The 7,641-nt window shown below is 50.8% G+C and overlaps 1 pseudogene; it reads left to right on the forward strand.

The window, feature by feature from the left end:
- Positions 1-3,531: 3,531 nt before the first annotated feature.
- LOC117090798 lies at positions 3,532-4,931 on the forward strand (annotated as a pseudogene).
- Positions 4,932-7,641: the final 2,710 nt, after the last annotated feature.

The following is a 7,641-nucleotide window of genomic DNA, read 5'->3' on the forward strand; positions in this document are numbered from 1 at the left end:
TCTCCCCATAAACACACATGAATGCATATACACAAAATTGTTGCACAGGATTTTGGGGACTTCATAAAGTTCTGAAAGCCAGGTTAAAAACCTTAGGATTATAGATTCTGGTTTCTTTTTTTTTTTTTTTTTTTTTTGAGACAGAGTCTCGCTTTGTCGTTCAGGCTGGAGTGCAGTGGTGTGATCTCCGCTCACTGCAAGCTCTGTCTCCCAGGTTCACACCATTCTCCCGTCTCAGCCTCCCGAGTAGCTGAGACTACAGGTGCCCACCACCATACCCAGCTGATGTTTTGTATTTTTAGTATATATATATACACCCTCTGTCTTCTCCTTACCCATGTGTCCCCTTCCATGAGAGATTTCCTTTAATTTAATTCATATAAAAATCAAGCCTACTCTAAATAAAAAATACCTCAACATGGAAGCAGCATTAACTAGCTAAGTTTTTTTTTTTTTTTTTTTTTGAGACGGAGTCTCGCTTTGTCACCCAGGCTGGAGGGCAGTGGCCAGATCTCAGCTCACTGCAAGCTCCGCCTCCCGGGTTCACGCCATTCTCCTGCCTCAGCCTCCCGTGTAGCTGTGACTACAGGCGCCCGCCACCTCGCCCGGCTAGTTTTTTGTATTTTTTAGTAGAGACGGGGTTTCACGGTGTTAGCCAGGATGGTCTCGATCTCCTGACCTCGTGATCCGCCCGTCTCGGCCTCCCAAAGTGCTGGGATTACAGGCTTGAGCCACCGCGCCCAGCTAGCTAAGTTTTATTAAGACATTAATAAAATCTAGAAAACCATAATGAAAATCTGGTCGCAGTTTGAAGCCCTCTCTTAAGATCAGATTCCCCAAAAGAATAAAGTGCATGGGACATATAACAAATATCTTTTCCTAAATTAAGATAAGAATGCAAATAAAAACAAAGGCAAAATCCTACTGAGTGAAGCAAAAATTGTTATTCAGTAGCTCAATACTTGACCAAATGGCTATTTTTAATCCCTAAAATCATCCAAATAACTAGGAATAGCAGAGAAAATGTGTCTCCTTTCTACAGAGACACGTGGCTTTAAGAAACTCAAGCACATCAAACTCCCACCTTACCAAACAGATAAATTGGAAAGGAGCTTAGTATTTTATTTTTAAATTATTTATTACCTTTTAATTTTTAGAGAAAGGGTTTCACTCCATCACACAGACTGGAGTGCAGTGGCATGATTCAGCTCACTGCAGCTTCTAATCTTGAGTTCAAGTGATCCTCGCACCTCAGCCTCCCAAAGTGCTGGCATTACAGGTGTAAACCACAGCACGCAGCCTGACTATTTTAACGAATTAATTACCATATTCCTTAGAATTGTAGCTCCTTTATAGGTCATTCAACATGTGATGCAATTTTTTACAAGTGTTTTTTTTTTTTTTTTTTTTGAGATGGAGTCTCACTCTGTCGCCCAGGCTGGAGTGCAGTGGTGCAATCCCGAGTCACTGCAACCTCCACCTCCCGAGTTCAAGTGATTCTCCTGCCTCAGCCTCCGAGTAGCTGGGACTACAGGCATGTGTCACCACACTCAGCTAATTTTTTGTATTTTCAGTGGAGACGGGGTTTCACCGTGTTAGCCAGGATGGTCTCCATCTTCTGACCTCGTGATCTGCCTGCCTTGCCCGCCCAAAGTGTTGGGATTACAGGTGTGAGCCACCACACCCAGCCACAAGTGGTAATTTTAAACTATGCTTCAAGCCATTACACAAAGCCAAGTACATTTACTCAAGGCACTCTCAAATTTCCGTTTACTCCCATTTTACTCAACAAAATAAAATGTTAAATTGGAACATATTTCACATGACATTTAAAAGATCAACAAAATGCTCCTGAAAAGTTCTGAGCTCAACAACTCCATGAATGAGAAAAAAACCAACTGGATATAGTGGAAATGCTGCACATAAAACACAATTGTGAAGAAGATGCAAGATATTGCCAAAAAGCTGCTTAAGGTTTCATCATAGATACTTGTCCTTAACTCTGAGTTAAAGTATATACTCATGTAACTCAACTCGTTTAAAAGGAAACAAAGAGGAAGAAGAAAAAGAACTTCCACTTTAGAATTCACATTTTCAAAAGCCTCCATTATTTACACCATTGCGGGGAAGAGAATTTTTCACTGCTATATTTGCTTGAAAGAATTAAAGGTGTAGGGCAAAGATTCCTGGAAATTATGTATTTTACGATCCTCAAAAGTTAGAAAAATGAAGCCCAGAAGACAAGGTCTTCCAGGAAAATTCCAGAGCCGGAGGTAGACCCAGTACATTGTTTTTGTTTTTGTTTTTGTTTTGAGAGGAAGTCTCACTCTATGGCCAGGCTGGAGTGCAGTGGAGCCATTTCGACTCACTGCAACCTCCGCCTCCTGGGTTCAAGCTATTCTCCTGCCTCAGCCTCTTGAGTAGCTGCGATTACAGGCGTCCACCACCACGCACAACTAATTTTGTATTTTTAGTAGAGACAGGGTTTCACCATGTTGGCCAGGTTGGTCTCGAACTCCTGATCTCAAGTGATCCGCCTGCCTAGACCTCCCAAAGTCCTCGGATTACAGGCGTGAGCCACGTGCCCAGCCGACCTGGTAAGTTTTCATCAAGTACTCTGAACTATGCAACAAACACTAGGAAGTAACAGAAAAAAAATTAATCTAAAAACCCTCTGGAGAGTCAAAGAAGTGCAGATTCAAAAACAGCATGAATACTTGGTTTCATGGTATTGAAAAAGGACCTCGCACTTACCTGCATGTACAAACTGTCTGCCCACCTCTATCAGAGCATTTTTCAAGCTGTGCTACAGTTAACCATGTACTGCCCAAAGCCAATCTGTCGCTGCAGATCATAAGCTCTTAAAGACCAGGACTTCAGGAGAACAAGCAAAACTTCAGAGAGAAGGGAGCCACTGAAACAGAGTTCATAGCAATGGGTCGGCAGGAGCTGATGACTGGAGGTGCGCTGTAGCCTTGGGGTCTGGGACAGCGGAGGGCAGAGAAGGCAAAAGGGCCTGCATGACACGCTACAGGGCTAGGAACCACAGCTGCGGTGATTAGTTCAGTTTTATCTCGTATGCCTGTTACTTATACACCATCTGCTGTTCAGAAAGAACTTCAGGTTGAGTATTTGGACTCCTTGAGCCTTCTGCTGTTTGTCTCCGGGACGTTTAACACTCTTAAAAGGGGAAAACTGTCCAGTTCGATTTTGCTTCCTGGGACATTACAGGTGTTTCAAAAGTTTGATGAAAGCATTCACTAAGGAGTGATTCCACTTTCTTTGGTGGTTGAGAAATACAGGGTCTGAGGGGCAGCATCAGGTCTTCCCATCAAGCTGAGGTCAGAGTCTCCCCACCCACGGACCTCACCCTCGCTCTCCCCTCACAAATCTGACCTCTAACTGTAACTGCCTTGGCCTCATTCCGTGGATGTGGATGCTCCTGCGGGAAACGCATTTTCAGCCCGCCAAATTCTTGGGAGAGTTTCTTCCACTCTCCAGGCGCTGAGAGCTACAAAGTTCAATCTGCCTTTCAGATTTTTTTTTTCTTCCCATTACTAATGGAAGAAATCAAGAAGCGCCAGGCAGAAGGACCCTTCTCCCTCCAATCAGAGCCCAGCCCGGGGCCAGAGCAGGAAGCGCGCCGGTGGGATGCGCGGTGACAGCCCCTCGCCCCCCGGGACCCGCCGGCCACGGCAGAGGTCGGTGCGGCAGCTGCGTGACCGCCGTAGGCCCGCATCTCTCGCTTCCTCCCGCCGGGGATGTGAGAGGATAAATCATGGGGCCGGGGCAGTGCGCCCCCACCAATCACTTCCCCCGCACACGGACCCCCACTACACGCGCGTCTCTGGCGGGGTCGACCCAGACGAGCCACGGGGCGGCGCACAGTCCCACTAGCAGGACGGCCAGGACCCACGCGCGCGGGTCCACGCAGCCACCTATATAGGTGACAAAACACTCAGCCGTTATGTGGGGCCGGAAAAGAGCCCCCACCCAGAGTCACGGATCCCCTAGTACGAGGGTCCGCGCAGTCCCCTCGGTGAGTCTGGCGAAGCAGTCTCACTGCCAGGGAGGGCGGCGGAGTCTCCCACTCACGGTGACGCGGTCCCCGCCCGACGAGTGAGTCCTCGCAGTGCCCCCTCTGCCGCACGCGGGGACCAACCACGCCGCGGGGGGGACCGGGCAGCAGCCAGCGCCCAGGTCCATGCAGTCCCCTCCGCGGCAGACGGGAAGAGCTGGGGAGCAGTGGGGACCGGCCCTCACCCGCAGGGCGACCAGGACCCCGCGCGGGCCCACGCGGTATTGCAGCAGGTGAGAAGCCCTCGGTGCCACCCGAGGCCGAGACAAAGCCCAGGCGCACGGACCTCGGATCCCGACCCCGGAACCTGCGGGGCCCAGCTCGTAGCCGCCATGCCGGGGCAGGGACCCCGTCGCCCGTCGAGCCGTCACCTCAGGCCGCCGCCTCGCAGCGTTCGCTCCTCGCCGCGGCGCCTGGGCCCACGGGAGCGCAGCTGAGCAGCCGACAGAGCCGGGATAGCCTCAACAATGGAGCCCCGGGGCGTGGCCGCCGGCGCCGCCGCCGCCGCCGCTTCAGCCCGTGTTCCCCGCTCAGGATCCGGCTCCGATCAAGGAGCTGCAGCTGGCTCGGGGCTGCGGCCGGGACACACAACGCACAGGCGCACACGACCCCTCCCTCCGCCCGCTTCCCCGCTCCCCGGCCAATGGGGAACGAGCTATGCGGAGGGGCGCGGCTTGGGGGAATAAAGGGAAGTTGGGCGGGGCGGCGCTGGGACTGGGTGTACGGGGTTCCGCGGGAGGACCGGACCCAAGAGCTGGTCGGATCCTGGCCTCCTACAAGACCCAGCTCAACGTCCACCTGGAGTCTGCTCTACAGGACGCGCTCATCTCAAAACCAGAACTCAGGCTTTTAGGGCAGAGAGCGAGAGACAGGCTTGCTTTCCAAAAGGGAAACTGAGGTCCAAGGAATAGGATTGCCTGCTGCGTGAAGTCACGTAGTCCCATTCACTCGTTCACCTTGTCATTCAGCAAACATTTGGAAGCACGTATGGTGGGCGTTAGGAGTGAAGTAGGGTCGGGCGCGGTGACTTGCGCCTGTAATCCCAGCACTTTGTGGGGCTGAGGCAGGTGGATCATTTGAGGCCAGGAGTTCGAAACCAGTCTGGTCAACAAGATGAAACCCCGTCTCTACTAAGAATACAAAAACTTAGCCGATCGTGATGGCGTGTACCTGTGGTCCCAGCTACTAGGAAGGCTGAGGCAGGAGAATCGTTTGAACCCGGGAGGTGGAGGTTACAGTGAGCTGAGATCCTGCCACTGCATGCACTCCAGCCTGGGCAAAAGAGTGAGACTCTGTCTCCAAAAAAAAAAAAAGTAATAGATGGGAAGTAGAAGCGAACTTAGGCCTTCCCTGAAGGAGCTCGGCCAAGGAGTACCTGAAATGTCTCTGCATCTCTTTCTGCATCTCTTTAAGGTCTGATAAAGGAACCAGGAGCGAGCACTAATCACTTCCCTTTCCTGCCTCAGAGCTTTCATGTGTTGCTGTTCCCGCCTGAAATGCCAAGTACTAATGCATTTATTTATAGAAATGGGGTCTCCCTATGTTGCCCAGGCTGGTCTCAAACTCCTGGCCTCAAACTGTCCTCTCGTCTCAGCCTCCCAAAGTGTGGATTACGGGCATGAACCACTGTCCCCAGCCTGATCGTCCTAAAATCTTTCCTCATCTTATTTGAGCTTCCTGCATCATATGCCCCCACACCCTTGGTTTTCCTGGACCTCCATAGGTGCTCCTCTGTGGGTCCCGGGGACCCACCCCCTTCTCTGCCCAACTTGTATATGTCTGGGCTGAGGGCAAATGCCCTTCCATTTGCAGTGGGCACTGCCACAGGAAATCTCATGCCCTTTTCGGCTTCACAAACTATCCACATGCTCTGCTGCCTGCCAGAGACATTCATCCCAGTCAGATGTCCAGCCCTCACCTTTCCCAAAGCCCCAGCTGGACAAAGGGAAGCATCTGAAATTTTCCGTGGGCCAAAACATTACTCTTCCCACACACACCTACACATCATCACTCCCACACCCACCTACACACTCATCACTCCCACACACACCTACACACACATCACTCCCACACACACCTACACATCATCACCCACACTCGCACCCACCACTGAAAGCCTGCTCCAATCTGATTTGTCTAACAAGGTCCCCGGATGAACAACACATGCTTCCTACCTCTCCCCTGCTAAGGCCCCACCGTGTTCTGGGATGTACTCAGGGATCAGGAGAACAAAACCTCAGGGAGTGAAAGGACATTCTAGGGTGCAGGCCTTTGCATCCCCCTCCATGCCCTCAACCCTGCCTGACACACCCTCGCCCCTGTACCTAGCCAGCTCCTACCAACCTTAAAGTCTCACCAAATTCAATGGTGGCAGCCACATCCTAAAGTGACTGACCCCCCAATGACCTATGCCCTTGTGTAGTCTTCCTGACCTTGAGTAGAGCAAAACGGTGACTGTCTTTTAACCCATGGAGCCTGGCAAAAGCAATGGGATGTCACTGTCAGAGTGCATCACCTTTGCACACTGGAGAGAGAGGTTTTGCCTGCAGGTGCTGCAGGAGGGAGATGCTGTGCTGAGAAAGGACCTTTGGAAGGGCCTCGTAGGCAAGGAAGCAAAAAGCTGGGCCCTTGCCAAGCGGGTCTGAGGAAAGGAATTCTGCCAATAACCTCAGCAGACCTGGAAATGGATTCTGCCCTGGTTGAGCCTCAGATGAGGATGCAGCCCAGCTGCTTAGCGTGAGATCCCAAGCACAGGACCCACTAAAATGTGCTCAACTCCTAGCTTGCCAAAATTGGCTTAAAGGTGTTGTTGTTTCAAGCTTCTAAGTGTTTAGTTATTGCCTATGAAAGTGTTAAAATCTGAGACAATAACTTAGGTCCCTCCCATCACACCATTCTTCTTTCTGGCATTCATCAAAATTACTTACTGATTAAAATCTCCCCTTGGCTGGGTGCAGTGGCTCAGGAGTTCCAGACCAGCCTGGCCAACATGGTGAAGCCCCATCTCTACTAAAAATACAAAAATCAGCTAGACGTGGTGGTGCAATCCTGTAATCCCAGCTACTCGGAAGGCTGAGGCAGGAGAATTGCTTGAATCCAGGAGGTAGAGGTTGCATTGAGCCGAGATTACACCATTGCACTCCAGCCTGAGTGACAAGAACAAAACTCTGTCTCCAAAAAAAAAAAAAAAATTGTCTCTTGCCACTAGCATGAAGGTCCCCTGAGAAGAAAAATGGAAACTCTTGCTCATAACAGTGCCCCAAATGCCCAGCACGGTGTAGCTCTAGGGCAGTTGGTCGAGGGTGGACGCTGCTGGTTGGAGGGCCCAGTGGTCCTCCAGCTGCCTTCTCCCTGGTCACATTCCATTATTGAGAACAGCATAATTTCTTGCCTTTCCAGAGTCCCTCTTAGTGGAGATTGGCCAAGTGACATTGTCCTACCCGGGAGACATAAGTGGAAGTTGGCTGAAAGATTTCTAGCCGTGGTGTGCTGGGGCGATTTGAACCAGGACATGAGAGTTGACTGTCCATTGTTCGGGAATTCTGCAAGTTGGTTGTTCAACA

This window comes from Trachypithecus francoisi, unplaced genomic scaffold, assembly GCF_009764315.1.
Source record: "Trachypithecus francoisi isolate TF-2019V2 unplaced genomic scaffold, Tfra_2.0 Contig01115, whole genome shotgun sequence".
NCBI classification, from domain to species: Eukaryota; Metazoa; Chordata; class Mammalia; order Primates; family Cercopithecidae; genus Trachypithecus; species Trachypithecus francoisi.